The sequence below is a fragment of the Pan paniscus genome, chromosome 10 (assembly GCF_029289425.2).
Source record: "Pan paniscus chromosome 10, NHGRI_mPanPan1-v2.0_pri, whole genome shotgun sequence".
Taxonomy (NCBI): domain Eukaryota; kingdom Metazoa; phylum Chordata; class Mammalia; order Primates; family Hominidae; genus Pan; species Pan paniscus.
This window is the reverse complement of record NC_073259.2, coordinates 98,167,883-98,185,691: the sequence shown is the minus strand read 5'-3', so window position 1 is coordinate 98,185,691 and position 17,809 is coordinate 98,167,883.

The following is a 17,809-nucleotide window of genomic DNA, read 5'->3' as shown; positions in this document are numbered from 1 at the left end:
TGACAAATATACTAATATAACATGTAAGTAGTAGGAAAACTAGGTGTGATATATAGAAATTGTACTAGCTTTGCAAAAATGCTATAAATATAAAACTGTTTTAAAATTGTTATTAAAAATAAACAACACAATTGACAATGATTCTATATTTTTCTTTATTCCAGAAATTATACTCCTTGCCATGAATTTCATGAACTTAATTTTTAAATTAAATTTAACTCCCTCTTTTCTTTTTAAGAAATAGAAAGATTTCTTTTTTCCTGAGCATTTTGATGAGGTTATTTAAGGTCAGGTTATGTATAAATATTACAATTGGTCTCATTTGGAGTTAAAAGGAGAACACCAAAAACCATTTTTGTTAATTATTTACTCCTAAAGCTACTGATTCTTTCTTTTGTATATTGATTTATATGAGCCAAGCAAAGATCTTGACCACTTTGTAAAGGTTTCATTATGTTTCCTTTCTATATCTCCAAAATGTATATTCTTAGCTGACCCATTTTCTATCATCTAAACACTTGTAGAAAGAAGATAATGCCCTCATCTTCAGCAATGTTGATAAAGGACCATATGGTAGACTTAGGAAAAATAGATGCTCCCTCCCTTAGTAGCTTTTTGACCTTGGACAAGCTCTGCAATTTAGTTTCCTCTATATTTCCTCTAAAGCAGAAATAATAGTAGTAACTAACACACATTGTGTGTTATAATGATTAAATTAAATACTACATTTAAAATGCCTAGCATAGGACCTACCACATAATAAGGTCATAGTAAATGGTAGTAGAGGGAGAAAAGAAGTACTATCTTGTTCTCACCCATCACAAGGTTCAGGCTGAGCCCCCTATAACAAATGGCAGATTAACAAGGAAAAGTATACAAATTTATTTAATGTAAATTTTAGGCAACACAATAGCCTTCACTAGGAAACAAAGACCCAAAGAAACAGGGAAACCTGGGTATTTTTATGCTAAGGTTAATGAGGTCGGCAGTTGTGGGAAGTATGATTGGACAAAGGAGGTATGATCTAATGGTAATAAACTGGGGGACTTTAACAATGTCTGTTTTTCAGATTCTTCTTGGCACCTCTGTGGCTTCAAGGATAAGAATACTTCTTTTCATTGGGTACAGGGGGCATCTCTAGAATGAAGGTTTTATGACCTGCTTCAGGGTGTTAGTGGCAGTGAATCTGTACGGTTCTGCAGCAACCTCAATTCTTGCCTCCTCAGAAGAAATAATTTGACCAATGGGACATAAGGCAGAGTGAGAGACTGAGGCAAGTTTTAGAGCAGGAGTGAAAGTTTATTAAAAAGTTTCAGGGCAGGAATGAAAGTGTGTCTGGAATTTGTTCCTTCCGGTGGGTTCTTGGTCGCACTGACTTCAAGAATGAAGCTGCGGACCCTTGCGGTGAGTGTTACAGTTCTTAAAGATGGTGTGTCCAGAGTTTGTTCCTTCAGATGTTCAGATGAGTCTGGAGTTTCTTCCTTCTGGTGGGTTTTTGGTCTCGCTGACTTCAGGAGTGAAGCTGCAGACCTTCGCAGTGAGGGTTACAGCTCTCAAAGGTGGTGCATACGGAGTTGTTTGTTCCTTCCGGCAGGTTCGTGATCTCACTGACTTCAGGAATGAAGCCGCAGACCCTCGCAGTGAGTGTTACAGCTCATAAAGGTAGTGTGGACCCAAAGAGTGAGCAGCAGCAAGATTTATTGTGAAGAGCAAAAGAACAAAGCTTCCACAGCATGGAAGGGGACCTGAGCAGGTTGCCGCTGCTGGCTCAGGTGGCCAGCTTTTATTCCCTTATTTGGCCCCACCCACATCCTCCTGATTGGTCTATTTTACAGAGTGCTGATTGGTGCATTTATAATCCTTTAGCTAGATACAGAGCGCTGATTGGTGCATTTACAATCCTTTAGTTAGACACAAAAGTTCTCCAAGTCCCCACCCGACCCAGAAGCCCAGCTGGCTTCACCTCTTAAAAGGAAGTAAAGTACACTTGGAAGAGGGCCAAGTGGGTGACTTGAAAGAGTTAAGTGCCTGGTTTGACCTTTGGCTTGGGGTTTTATATGGTGGCATGCATCCAGGGTCTTGTGTTATGTCTCCCCTGATTCTTCCCTTGAGGTGGGCTGTCTGCATGCATAGCGGCCTGTCAGCACTTGGGAGGGACTGCATGCATGGTGTGTTCACTGGAGTTGTGCACATGCTCACTTGAGGCCTCCTTCCCTTACCAGTTGAATGTCCCTAAAACTTCATGTACCAGTTAAACCTTGCCCTTTTGCCTCTTAGTGCACCTGCTTGAGCCCACTTGCCCAACTCCTGAAATCTTATCAGAAAGCTGCTGTTCACTAGTTTCAGGTTTTTTTCTATCTATTGGGAGACTGCCATTCCTTAGTGCCAGCTGTGACCAACTTTTATTTTGGAGAGACAGTGTAACAACTGCCTGACCATCACCTGATGGTTGCTTTACATTCCTGGTTGTGGAGGGGAGCCCTTTCTTGCCCTGCTCATATCTGCCTATTACCTACTGTAACAAAGGGAGAAGGGTAAGGGGAAGGTGAGAGTGATCTCCCTGTTTCTGCTGTTTGCTCCAAAGCCAAGGTGGCATATTTTAGGGTAGTGTGTCCTGAACCCCATCAAAGGTTATTGTTTTTAGGGCTGTGACCTCCTATGAACCCATGTGTGGCAGAGAATGCAAACCACCTTAGGTGAAACACATGAAATGTATATAAATCTCTGTCAAGGTCTAGATATTCCAAAGACTGGGAATTAGAACAAAATGAGAAATTGGAGAAAAGACCAGACATTGACTAGGCAATGATGGTGATGCTGCAGAGTCAAGGACATATATGGGAGGGTAGAGCAGCTTTTGCTAGGGCTTTATGTCTCTGCAATGCACAGGAGATATTCCTGGCTTATTATCTCTTCATATGTGTAAAGAGATTGCAAAAGTTTAAGAGAATTTCATTATTTTTGAGACTCTGTAGAGGCTAAAGCAAGTCCACTTTGGATGCTAATCCACCATGTTGGCTTCTGATTAACCCTAGTTCTGGGAGGGCCTCTAGGATTTCCAGTTTATCTATGATTCCTGTGTAATACCAGGTACTTACTATAAATCCTGTTCTTAGGTCAAACAACCTCGAAGTTATCATACTTCGGTTGTCCTATACATCCCTTCTGAACAACCCCTTCTCTGCGGTAGATAAGTCCCGGTTCTGAGGGGTAATGGCATGGAGATCCACCATCTTGTCTCACCACTGCTGGAGACACAAACATAGCTCTTGTTTGTAAGTCTCTGTTAAATGTTTTCTCCTAAGAAACTGGGTTTGTCAGCCTCTTTCTTCAGCCTTTCAGCTTCCTCAAACTTTGGTATAGGTTTGCATAGACCTGCCCTCCTTGAAACAGACCTCCTCCCATAACTGGGGAAGAGAAAATCAAAAGAGAAACAAAATGTCACTATTGTGCATACTAGCTCTCTCTGGAGACCATGTGAAAAATAAATATTGTGTGGGATTATTCAGTAAATAAGTATTTATTGAATAAATGTTGCAAAAGAGGCAACCAATGTTTTTTTATGGAACATTGCGTTGAACATTTTATTGAACATTATATATGTGACATGCTTTCTACATATCTCATCTTGTTCATTGTTCACTACAAGCCAGAGGTAGATTTGCATTGCCCTCATTTAAAAAAAAATAATACTTTTCTCATTTTAGAGAGCACAAGAGATTCAGTAGCATGTCCATTAGCAAGTCATTAAACTAGAAAAAGTCACTGGATGCCAGGTCTAACTCCAGACAGACATTGGAATACTTATTCATTGCACAGGCACTAGAAGTATAATTGCATGCATGATAGAACTCCTGCCCTCAAGGAGCTGACAGTTCTTTGGGGAATACAGATGGAGTAAGTGATGTGTGGGTGCTATGGGATCACATAAGCAAAAGCCCTCACTCAGAATTAAATATTTAGCCTTTATGACACATACTGAGCCTTTTAATCACAGTGGGAAATGTACTTTGCTCAATATATGAGCAAAGCAATCCTTGCAGCTAAAAACCTCCCATGTCTGAGTTTGTTTTTAGCTGCAAGGATGGCATCTTGGGAGATGGACCTGGAAGGTTTTTAGCTGCATGGACTGCAGCTTATCTGTGAGCTACACCACAGTGTAAGTAGGTTCAGTACACCTGCTTCAAAGAGAGTACATGGGCCCAAATCCACTTAACACCATGTGACTTTTGGTATTCTGTGCCTCAGCTTTCTCATCTATTAAAGAGAGATGCTAATAATTATACTATTCCTAGGAAAGTATCTTTACAAGGCGCTTAGAATAGTGCCTGTCACATAAGTACTCAACTATATATTTGACTTCTTCCTCTTGCCAGCCAGCATGCCTGGCAACAGCAGGCACTCAGTCAATGTTTCTGAGTCAAAACAAAGGTTTTGGAAACTCAGAATATATTTTAGACAACCCTGTAAATAAACTCAGACTCAATGGAATAAAAAGCCAATCTGGCACAAAATAACTAAAAACAATAAAGTAAAAATATATAAATAATCTCTTCTTCCAGTGCCAGAAGGTGAATGTGAAAATCCAGGCAACTGCCAGAGGCATATATATGGCAGTATTTTATGATGATGCTATCAACCAGTCTTCTTTCAATTTCTTTATCTGTGGTTCCCTTCTGTTGCCTCCACCATTACCCTCTTACTTTATTCTCAGTTTTGGTAAGGCTGGAACATGCTCCTCTCTTGAGTAGGGATGCTGGGGGTGATAGTTATTGGTCTCCACTGAAACAGATGATTGCCTTGGATATAGGCAAGCAATTCTATACCTGCTGGCATATTATTTAGGTTTCTGTGAATATTTATCTATAATTAATTGTCTTTTAACTTCTCAATAAAGGAGACCCTTGCTATTCATTACAATAGTAGGGACCAAGAGAAGTAGACGGTACTGAAATCAGAGACATCTGAATTTGGGAGTTTCATTAGAATAACAGAACAGAGTAAAAAATCACTTACAAGATTAATTCTCAAACTTCATTCAAGAAGGAACTAGGAAATATGTTAATAAGAAGCACTGTGATAACAAACCAGGATTTTCCAAATTGACCTAGAGGTAACAACAATATAAGAAAAATTTTAATATATCACTTTTAAAATAATATTTTAAATTTATTATTTTATTAAATAATTATTTTATTTATTTAAAATATTAAATATTAAATAATTTATTAAATAATAAAATATTGTTTTATTAAAATAATAAAAATGATTTCCTTTTCTAGAATGACCCAAACTCTAATTTTGTGTCTGAGGTTCATAAAACTAATCATAATGAATTCATTTAGCATGATTATGGGGTGTGGTACAGCTCTTCAGAAGAAATTTTGTTCTATTATAATTTTATTCCAGAGCACTATGTCATTAAAGTGAAATATTAATGATATTTTTATTACAATTGTCAAGAAAATTATGGACAGGATTCCAAAAACATAAAAGCTTGGAATTTTTTTAAAAACCTACATTTTTAAAATGTACTATTCAAAGACTTTCAACTTCTTAAGAAAATAATGCATAATGGCTCTCATTTATCCTGGGTATTTATTATTCCAAAATTATATAAATGCTCAGTTGAATCAAAGAGCAGCAGTAAAAGAATTTATATGAAAGATTAATTAGAACAGAATATTTCCCTTTGGAACAATTCTAAAGGAGCTCAGTGTGTTGGTGTTCATTTTAATTAGAATGTTCACTTTAAAAAAAGTAATACTTTTTTTACAACTGTATCTACCCTGAGAAAAAGAATCCTTTCAAATCACGGTTCTTTGGGGGATATTAAAGTCGGGTTTTGGCTTCCAAATGACTATGTGTAACCTAAACCACGAAAATGTGTCTTGTTTTAAATTCCCATGGACAAAATTAGTATGAGTCTTGAACCACTGTTTCCTGTGGAAAATACTAGCCCACATTGGGAATAAATTTTCCCCTAAAACCTTGCTGGTATTATGGAAAAATTTTGACAATAGTCTTGCTAGTAAGTAAAGATTTTTAATTTTTTTTTGGTTTATTATTATTTACCACTACAAAGTTCAGTAAAGTCATTACCTTAAATTTTGGATGAAAATTTATTCAAAAACGTATTTCAATAATAATAGGCTAAGGGAATTTTGTGGCAAAGATTTATTTTTCATCATTACTTTTGTATTTCTTTTGTCTTTCTAAGAGTATAGCTAACAGATGAATACAGTAGGTAGATTAAGTAGGTAAACTTTAATAATGGAATGTTTCTCCCAAGGAGACAAAGTTGGCCTCAAGCTTAAAAGAAAAACATACGCACTTATCAATTAAGTCAAGACTTGTTGATTTAAACATTTCTGACTTGCTCAGAGTTCTTTTGTCTAATAGCACAAAAGGCCAGAATATAGCTGAAATTAATAAGGAAAAAAATAAAGTATTTTACTTGTCACAGAATTATTTTACTTAATCACACATAGTCAAAGGGCACCATTTCAGGACTTTTCTCACGGTTTTTTTTTTTTTTTTTTTTTTTAACTACGTTTTTCAAACACAGCTCAAATCATGTGGCGTTACGTTATCTGGGCTATGAAGAATCCAGATGGTGATGGGTGCCGTTTTCCTGTTGTCCAGGATTGTAGAAAAGATGAAATCTCTAGAAAAGGAATCCCAAACAACAACAACAACAACAACAACAACAAAGGCAAAAGAAATTTAAGTCTATTTAATGCATAACCCAAGTGTTGCAGATCTTCTCAGTTCATGGAAACATCAATCTTCTGCCGAATTGTATAATATGGTATTAGAATATAGTCAAAAGTCTTGTTTAACAGTTTAAGAGTACATGAGATGATAGTTATACTGATATGCCTGAATAAGCTCCTATCTTACTTGACCCCATTGAAGGTAACATGTGAAACTCTAAGTAAAATATTTCTTAAAGCATTATTTGAACGCATGAGAATAAAAAAATAGGCAGATTCTGGAGGGAATTTGAAAGTTGAACGAATGGATTGCAAGAAATGAGCTGATGGTTTTTATAACATGCAGCACTAAAATGCCATAAAAATGCCAATATAAAATCTGTAGTTTTTCTGACTTGAAGATTTAGATAAATCAATTTATCAAAAGGAAAATGATGAGGAAATCCCAGAAAGAAGAGTCGTAGAGAGTTGGAATTTCAAATTTTGTGTGTAAATCTTCCCAATTATCTGACCAATAAGCCATGCATGCATAGAACAGATTCAAAACAGTCCAGGTAAAGATTTTTAAAAATGAACTGTGATCTGAGCTCCCACCTACAAAATAAAATTTGTAGTTTGATTCCCAAAAAGTTACTTGCCCAGTAAGACAAGAATAAAAGTACTCTGAAGAAACACATAGTATAACAGAATCCATAGTCTTCATAATATAGCATCAAAATACCTATGATGCAACCCAAAATTATTTGACATATGAAGATCCAGAAAAATGTGACAAATTCCAAAATCTGAGTTGTTTCATGAGGAAAGACAATCAAGACTACTATGAGATAACTCAAATTTTAGAATTACAAGGCAAGAAGTTTTAAGAATTTCTTATAACTATACTTATTGAGGTAAACGAGAAATGCTTAAAATGAAGAAAACTCTGTAGAGAAATATAAACTATATTAAAAGTGGAAATTCTAGAATTGCAAAACACAAAAGATAAAAGAAATATTAGCTAGATGGGATTAATAACATAATGAGGATGACATAGGAAATAATTCCTGAATAGAAAAATAAATAAATAGAAAATATTCAACCTGAAGAATGCAGAGAAAAAAAGAGAGAAAATTAGAAAGCTCTAGTGCCCTCTTGGACAATAACAGAAAGTCAAATAGAAATGAATACTTCAATTAAAAGATGGAGATTATTAGAATAGATTAAAAAGCATTAACAAATACTGTCAATAAGAGATGCATTTTAAATATAAAGACAGATAGGTCTAGAGTAGGTACCTGGCAGAAGATATACTATGAAAATAAACAAGATGGATGATTGGTCCAAAATAATATCAGACAATGTAAGCTTTAAGATACATAATATTACCAGAGAAAAAGGGGGCTACATCGCAATGATAAAATGGTCAGTTCATCAAGCAGAGAATAACCATAAATGTGTAAATACATAGTAATAGAGATTTGAAATTTACAAAGATAAAATTGAAAGAATGAAAAGGAGAAATAAGCATGTCAAAAATCATAGAAGGAGATTCCAGCAATTAATAGAAAAATAACAACAAAAAAATCAATGTATAGATATGGGATATGAACAAAGCTGTTAACCACCTTGACCTAGTTGGTACTTATAGCTCACTATACCCTAGAATTGCAGGATCATTCTTGTTTTCAAGTGTACATGGTATATTTGTTGTGACAGAAACATATGCAGAACCATAAAGCAAGTCTCAATAAATTTAAAGAAATTGAATTTGTAGAGTATGTTTGCTGGCCACAATGAAATTAAATGCAAAATGAATAACAAAAATTATCTGAAATAATGCCAAGTATTTAAAATTAAAGAAAACACTTCTAAAAATCAACTTGTCAAATAAGTAATTAGGAGAAAATTACAAAACATTTTGAATTTAAGGAAACAAAAATACAGTTTATCAAAAATTGATGGATTCAGTTAGTGTTTGGAGTTAAATTTAACTGGAAATGTTTTTATTAGTAAAGACAGCAGGTCTAAAATCAATAACTTATGATTCCAACTTAAGAAGCTAGAAAAAATAACAAATCTGAAATTTGATTATTTGAAAAGATTGACAAGATAAATATACAAGATAAAAAGACAGAAGACACATTACCAATATAAAGAATGAAACACGAACTATCAGTACATATTCTATAGAAATTAAAAGAAAAATAAGAGAGTAGTACAAAATTTTTATACTAACATACTTGACAACCTAAATGAAAAAGGCAAATTATCTGAAAAAATACAACTCACCAAAATGGTTACAACATGAAACAGAAGATCTGAGTATCCATATAGCTATTTAAAAAATTAATTTTTTATCAAAATTTTTACCAAAAAGAAAGCTTCAAGCTCAGATACATTCAATGTTGAATTCCAGCAAACATTTTAAAACTAAGTATCACCAGTTTTATACAAACACTATCAAAACATAGAGAAGACAATAAAGCTATTATTTAAAAGTTCTAAACCAATATTCTTCAAAAATAGTTGCTACTTAGCAAAATCATAGCAAATTGAATCCAGCAATGTATAAAAGTATAATGCATCATGACCAAGTAGAGTTTATTCAAGAAATACGATGCCAGTTTAACATTCATCAACTTAAATTTACCATATTAATGGACTAGACAAAAAATACACGATTATCTCAATAATGCAGAAAACGCATTTGACAAAATTCAACATACATTCATGGTAAAGACTCTCACTAAGCAAGCCATGGAGGCAGCTTTCTTCAAATTGATTTCAAAAACAAAACATAGCTCTCAGGTAACATCATACTTAATGGCAAAAGATTGAATGCTTTTATTCTAAGTTTGGTAGTAAGGCAAAAAATGCCTATCCTCGTAAGTTATATCTGACATTGTACTAAAGGTTCCAGTTCTTGCAATACGGCAATAAAATTAAATAAAAGTCATAAACATTAGAAAAATCTTTAAGTGTTACTATATAAAGTTTTGCATAAAAAGAAAACCACACAGTTGGTGTGCTTTCATATAAGGCTTGTCCATGATTCAGCATAAAGTTTTGGAGGTTGATTCATGCCCATATGTATATCAGTAATTTGTTCCTTTTTATTGCTGAGAAGTATTCCATTGAATATACCCACAATGTGTTTATCTTTTATCTTACTGATGGATAACTTTTCCAAATGTTTTCTGGATTTAGCTATTTCTAGATTTTTGGCTGTTATAAATAAAATTGATATGAACATTATTAAACACATATTTTTGTGAAGACATATTTTCCTTTCATTGCTTTTGTGATGAACTTTCTGATCACAAGTTAAATGTGTTTTTAATTTTGTTCAAAGACTTTTTCCAAAATTAGTTGCTCTTTTATACCAATAGTCTATGAATTCTACTTGAATCAAAGTTCACCAACTTTTGGAGTTGTCAGATTTCTCAATTTTAGCCATTCTCCTGAATTATATAAGGGTATCTCATTGTGGTTTTAATTTATTTTTCTCTGATGATTAAAATTTAGAGAATTTTTTCATGTGTTTGTTTTAAGTATTTATCTCCTTTAATGAAATCCCAGTGAGCTTTTTTATAGAAACTAACAAATTGATTGTACAATACAAATTTTAAAGACCTAAAATTACTAAAGCAACCTTGAAAGTGTAGCTAAATATATTTGATAATGTAACATAATATAAATAATAATAAATATAAGTAACATGTTTTGGCAAAAAACTAAAAATTTTGCCATTGGGTGGGTTGAGGGTGGAGAATGAGCAGGAAAGGGAGTAAGGGAATGTTCAGGGTAATTATAATATTAATTCCCTATAATAAGTTTATAGGGATTTGAGTTGCATGAGTACATACATTAGTAAAAAATCAGCAAATGTACACTTGATACTTGTGGATTTTGTTGCATAGAAATTTTACCTCAAAAGAAAAATAAATAGGAGAGGATAAATATGCTGACATATTTGATGGGAAGTATACTGATGTCTATAATTTATTATGAAATAAACTAAAATTAAGGAGACTTAATTGTCAAACTGATGGAGGAATAGATGAATCAATGTATGTTAAAGATCATATCATAAAATGGTAATAACAGAATCTACACAGGTCAGGGGTAGTTGAATTCTTATAAAATCATTTAAACATTGCTGTAGATGAGAATTTTTAAATATTTTTTGGAAAGCAAAGACATGAAATAGAATAACTCATTTCTAAAATATTTCAAATAAAAGTAGAAAATATTAATTTTGGCACTTCAAGCAGCCATTTTTCATCTCTGAAAATTCAACAATGTAGAATAACTTATTTTCCTTTATTGGTAGCTAAGTAAAGCTGTTTTTCCTTGTTAAAGAGAGAACATTTTCCAAAACAAATATTTCTTATTTTTTTTAACTTTCTCTCATTGAAGCATTTTCTTAAATAGATTATATTCCAAAACAGCTTTCAATGGAAAATGACTTATGTAACGTTACCTGCTGTCCTACAATGTGCTTATTAAAACATAATCTGTGTGTATTTTTAATGCTTACAGAATCCAGAGTGATTTCCCTTTTTAAAAGCACTAAAATTGGTTATTTGTGCCTACCAGGTTTTTAAGTCTTACTCGGGTTTTAGCAATTTCATCAATCTTTTCAAAAACCCGAATATTTTTATTTTTGTACTGTTTATTGTATATTTGCCTTTTATTTCATCAATTTGTACTTTTAACATTATTATTTTATTTCTTTTGTTTTTTGGGAGGAGGGAAGTTATTTTTCTGTTCTTTCCCTGACTTTTTGAGATAGACAGTTAATTGTGTCTTTTCTTTTCTTATATCTTATATCTGCATTTAGATCTATAAGTTATTGTCTAAGCTCTATCACTCATGGTTTTATGTCATATTTTCATTTCATTTGGTTTGAGATATTCCACTGTGATTTTCTCTTTGCCCAATGGGTTTTTTAAAAGTATATGGCTTGATTTCTAACTCTGCCACTGTGGTCAGAGCACATGCATTGTTTTATTTTAGAACTTCAGAAGTTATTTATTACCTAGCTTTTCTTTTTTTAAACCATAATTAATTTAACAAAGTCTAAAGTTAAATACTATTTTAGTCCCCATGCCACACAATATATTTTAACACTAATAACTCCCTACATATTTACATGATATTGTTTGTCATTACTTTAGTGTCCTTTTCTTATCCTACAAACTAGAGATTATTCATATTTTATACAGCAATATCTGTTAAGGTTTCATTCCAATTAACAATTTTATTCACTGATCATTAATTCTTGTATTTCTGACTGCCATTTTGTTGGGCTTTTTTTCCTCTTCCTGAAGTTATATTCTTCAAAATTACTTTATATAAGTAATTGGTAGGGAAGTCTCTCTATTCTTATTCATCTGAAGATTTAATATTTGCACTAATTTGGGGCAAACAAACATTTCTTGCAATAACACAAAAAGCACTATCCATAAGGAACCAGAATGATAAATTTAATTTCATGAAACTTAGAAACTTTATCAAATGTTTAGCAAAAGACAACACTGAGTAAAAATATGAACAACAGAGCACGTTCAAAAACATGTTTGCAGTTCATGTAACCAGCAAACATCCAAAGTATTTTTTAAAAAGAGGAAAAGCTTACAAATCAGTAAGACAAAGACTTTCCCAAAAGATACAATAACATTTCCCAAAAGAGGATCTCCAAATAAATATAAATACAAGAAAAGTTGTTCAGCCTCATTTGGCATTAATGAACCATGTTAAAATTATAAAGCGATACTACTATACTTCACAAGAATAGTGAAAAGTTTAAGGTAACAATACAAATGGATGGCAATGATTTGGAGCATTTAGAACACTTCCACAATCATATGATTTTTGCAATTTTTTATATGTTGGTTTTACTCAAATGTAATTGGTTATTTACAAAATGCAAAATGAAATTTCAACAATTACTAATAGAAATATTATGTGTATATATACTATAAGATATAATATATGTATATATGCACACACGTATTGTGTGCGTGTGTGTATTCTGACCTATTAGGGAGTGGAAAGTAAAACATTAAGAAAATGAGTTAACCATACAATATTTAGAGGCAAAAAAGGTAAAGTTAGATCCATATTTCACTCCAAATACTATAATAAATTCCAAATGAATTAGAGAACTGAAAGGGTTTTAAAAAACAAATAAATTTTTGAAGAAAAACATAAGCAATTTCTTTCATAACTGGAAGTTGGAGAAAATATTTTAAACTATGTCCAACATCAGAAAAACAAACAAAAAAAGATTGATTAAAAAAATTTACAAGTTATTTTTATTGCCTATGGAGGAAAAACACCATAGACAAAGCAAAAACAAAATAATTGAGGAAAAATGTTATCTGAACCTTGTGTGATAAATAAAGTTAATTACCCATTTTTTTAACTCTTAAAAATGAAGAAGAAATAAGTAAATTGATATAAACATGGGGAAAATATATGGCAAGAAAATTCAGGGAAGAAAAAATGAAAATGATTCTGAATCACCTGAGAAGGCAATCAACTATTGTGATTGTTAACACTGAGAGTCAACTTGATTGCATTGAGGGATACAAAGTATTGATCCTGGGTGTCTGTGTAGGTGTTGCCAAAAGAGATTAACATTTGAGTCAGTGGTCTGGGGAAGGCAGATCCACCGTTAATCTGGTGGACCCAATCTAATCAGCTTACAGCGAATATAAAGCAAGCAGAAAAACATGAAGAAGAGAGATGAGCCTAGCCTCCCAGCCTACATCTTTCTCCCATGCTGGATGCTTCCTGCCCTTGAACATTGGACTACAAGTTCTTCAGTTTTGGGACTTGGACTGACTCTGCTTGCTCCCCATCTTACAGACAGCCTATTATGGGACCTTGTGATCGTGTAAGTTAATACTTAATAAACTCCCCTTTATGTATATCCTATTAATTATCTAAGAGAACCCTGACTAATACAACTATTAACAGGAAAATACAAATTAAATTGTGTACAAATTCCTATTTGTCACCATCAGATTAAAATAATTCAAGTTAACAACATCTGTATTGGTCATGGATACAGTCAATGTCATATATTTCGGATAAGAATATAAAGTAATAGAACTTTTATGATGGAAAATTTGAAAACATTTAGCTTGCATAGCTAAAAATATTTCATTGTGCACTTTGATCCAGCAATCTTATTTCCAAGCAATAATCCAAATTGCCGTTGGCTACAAAGAAAAAGAAAAACCTTTTACACACAACAGTCAATTAAGGCATTATTTGCAGTAACAAAATATTGGAAAGAATCTAAATGTCTAGCAATAGAGAACTGGATGAATAAACTATAGTACATTTACACAATAACATTCTATACCACTATGAAAAGTAGGGAGGACAATTTTTATTGATATGACATGATCTTCAGTATTTTTAAGTGAAAAAAGCAAAAAAACAGATGAATAAGCATAATATATTAATGTTTTGAAAAGAATGTAAAGAGACACAAATGTGGAAGTGCATAGGTGCTTATATTTGCAAAAGGAAATCCTACTAAGGAAAACCAAAACTAAAATGATTACATGTAAGGACATGGAAAAATAAGAAAAGTCATGAGGAAAGAAGACTTTTCTTAAGATACCTTGTTGTATGTTTTTATTTTAGAAGCCTAAAAATGTTAATTCCAAAATTAATATACATGAAAAAAAGCAAACCCTAAGAATGAAAAACAAATGGAAATAAATTAACTTAACCACATATCAAGTTGACATCATAGCCAAATGAGGAAATAAAAATGTTTCATATCATTTGGGAGCATAGTAATTTGACTAAAAATTCTTGATAGAATAATTTTCATAAACAAATTGAGCTTTAAATAAATTTGAAACTTTACTAGTTTTAATATGATTTTATACATAGTCACATAAAGTTAATAAGTAATTATGCTAATGTTAAAAATGTTATTAGGAGCAAAGATTTTCTGTGTAACACTTTCAGTGTAAAAGATGGCTGACTAGAGACACTGGACACCCACCCTTCCCAGAAATAATCAAAATTATGAATAGACAACCATACCTCAAATAGAACATCTAGGAGAAAACACTATAGTTCAACAGAGAAGTCATGGGAAACACCTAAAGCACAGGAGGAGAAAAAGGAAGCAGCCAGCTCCTCCAACATCAGCCAGGAGCTCAGAGGGGCTTGGCATTTTAGGGGAAACATAATTGAGAGAATGTCAGCAGTCCACATTTCCACTGTAGACTGCAGCAATCCAAACCATGAGTGGGCTCCTCTACCCACCTGAACTCTGCTGTAGAGAGCAAGAGAGTCAAAGCTGTGTTCTAGGGCCATGGATGGCAATCCCACACCACAGCCACCACCAACACCAATGCACACTACTTAGGACCCAGAGGGTCATTCCACAACTGTTACTGCCATTACCCACACCATGCTGACTTCCCAAGGACCAGGGAATCCACTTACATGCCCAGCCCACAGTTGCCGATACCAGTATCCAAGCATACCATCTGGAGACCCAAGAATTAGCCCACCTGGTCCCACTAACACCAGCACCAGCATATGCCACCCTGGAGCCCAAGATCAGGCAAATTCTGCCTATTGCTGCCACTGCTTCTCAGCCCAATAAAGATGGGCAAACCTGGCATCCCTGTCCAAGGAAAACTTCACCATGACCTCCACTAATAATTACATCCTAAACCATTGAGGAAATCACAGATACCACTGACATTGTTTACAGAAAAAGGAATTATAAGAAATTACACTACCAGTTGCACCCCAAGTTAGTCAAAGTGCCATACCTTACCAACGCCATTGAGGCATCCTCAAGAGAAAATTCTCCCCAACAAAATCAAATTAAAAAAACTGAAAGAAGCAACTATTACACCAGAGGCGTAGACATCAACAGAAGGACAAAGGAAGCATGAAAATCAGGAAATATAACACCTCCAAAGGAATACCATAATTCTCCAGAAACAGATTCCAATTAAGGAAATTCATGAAATCCTAAAAAAGAAATTCAAAATTGTGAAACTAAAGAAGCTCAGGGAGAAACAAGAGAATTAAAACAAATATACAAAGAAAACAATTGCAGAACACTCAGGATATGAATGAGAAACTTGCCAAAGACAGATTTCAAAGGAACTACACACAATTTTAGAAATGAGGCATTCCTTGAATGACATACAAAATACACACAAAAGCTTCAACAATAGACTAGGTCAAACAAAAGAAACAATCTCAGAACTTGAAAACAGATCTTTTTAAATAACCCACCCAGACAAAAATAAAGAAAAAAGAATTTAAAACCTGAACAAATTCTTCATGCTATATGGAATACCATAAAGCAACCAAATATATGTGTTATCATCATCTCCAAAAGTGAGGAGAGAATGGAAGTTTTTCAAAACCTGTTCAGTGAAATAATAGATTAAAAAGTACAAAGTCTAGCAAGAGACTGAGACATCCAGATACAGAAGACCCAGTATTCCTAAACAGTACAATGCAAAAAGGGCTTCTCCATGTCACATTATAGTCAAACTGCATAAAGTCATTGACAATGAGAAAATTCTAAAACCTGCAAGAGAAAAGCATCTACTCACCTATAAATGAGCACCCATCAGATTAACAGTGTACTTCTTAGTAGAAAACTTATAGGCCTGGAGAGAATGGGAGGATATAATCAAAGTGCTGAAAGAAGAAAACTGCCACCCAAAGATACTATATTCAAGAAAATTATCTGTAATAAATGAAGGAGAAATAACTTCTTTTCCAGAAAGGCAAATGCTGAGATAATTCACCACCACTAGGCCTACCTTACAAGAAATGCTCAAGGGAGTCCTAAACCTGAACGTGAAAGGATGCCAGTTACCATCACAAAAACACACAACAATACAAAACTCACAAACAAAGCAAACACACAAATTAGAAACAAATAGACTCAAATGGTACCACCACAGAAAATCAACAAACCACAAGGACAGATAGTAAGAGAAAAAGACAGGAAAAAGGAGTATAAAAAACAACCAGAAAATAATTAAACCATATGACAGGAACAAAACATAAGCATCAATATTAACCCTAAACATATATGAATCATATTCTTCACTAAAAAGTTATAAACTGGTTGGATAAATTTTTTTTAATGATCCAATGATATGCTGCCTACAAGAAACTCACTTTGCCTGTAAAAACACATATAGACTCAAAATAAAGGGATAGAAAAGACACTCCACACAAATGGAAACCAAAAGCAAGCAGCAGTAGCTATACTTATATCAGATAAAATGGACTTTAAGTCAAAAACAGTAAAAACCAAAAAAGACAAAGAAGTTCACAATGTAATGAATATAATGATAAAAATACCAATCTATCAAGAAAACATAACAATTCTAAATACATAGGCACTCAACACTGGAACATGCGTATTTATAAAGGAAATATTACTAGATCTAAAAAGATATACTACAATACAATAATGTAAGGGACTGCAACACCCCCACTCTGAGCATTAAATAGATCACCTAGACAAAAAATTAACAAAAAGTTAGACTAAAGTGAAATTTATACCTATGGACCTAACAGACATTTACAGAACATTTATCCAACACCTGCAGAATACATATTCTTCTCATAAGCACATAAAACATTCTCCAGTACTAAGCATATGGTAAGCTACAAAATAAGTCTCAGCAAATTTTAAAAAATTAAAATCATGTCAAGTGTCTTCTCAAACCATAATAAAATAAAACTAGAAATCAATTTAAAAAATGAAATTTGGAACCATGCAAATGCATGGAAATTAACATGCTACTGAATGAAGAAATTAAAGTGGAAATCAAAAAATTTCTTGGAATAAATTAAAATTTAAAAACCAACATACCAAAACGTGTGTATCTCAGCAAAAGCAGTGCTAAGAAAAAAGTTTTTAGCAATAAGTACCTACATCTGAAAAAACAGAAAGACTTCAAATAAATAATTGAATGATGCACCTCAAGCAACAAGAAAAGCAAGAACCCTAATTAGAAGCAGAAAATAAAAGACCAGAGCAGAAGTAAACAAAATAGAGACTATAAAAATTAAAAGGATGAACA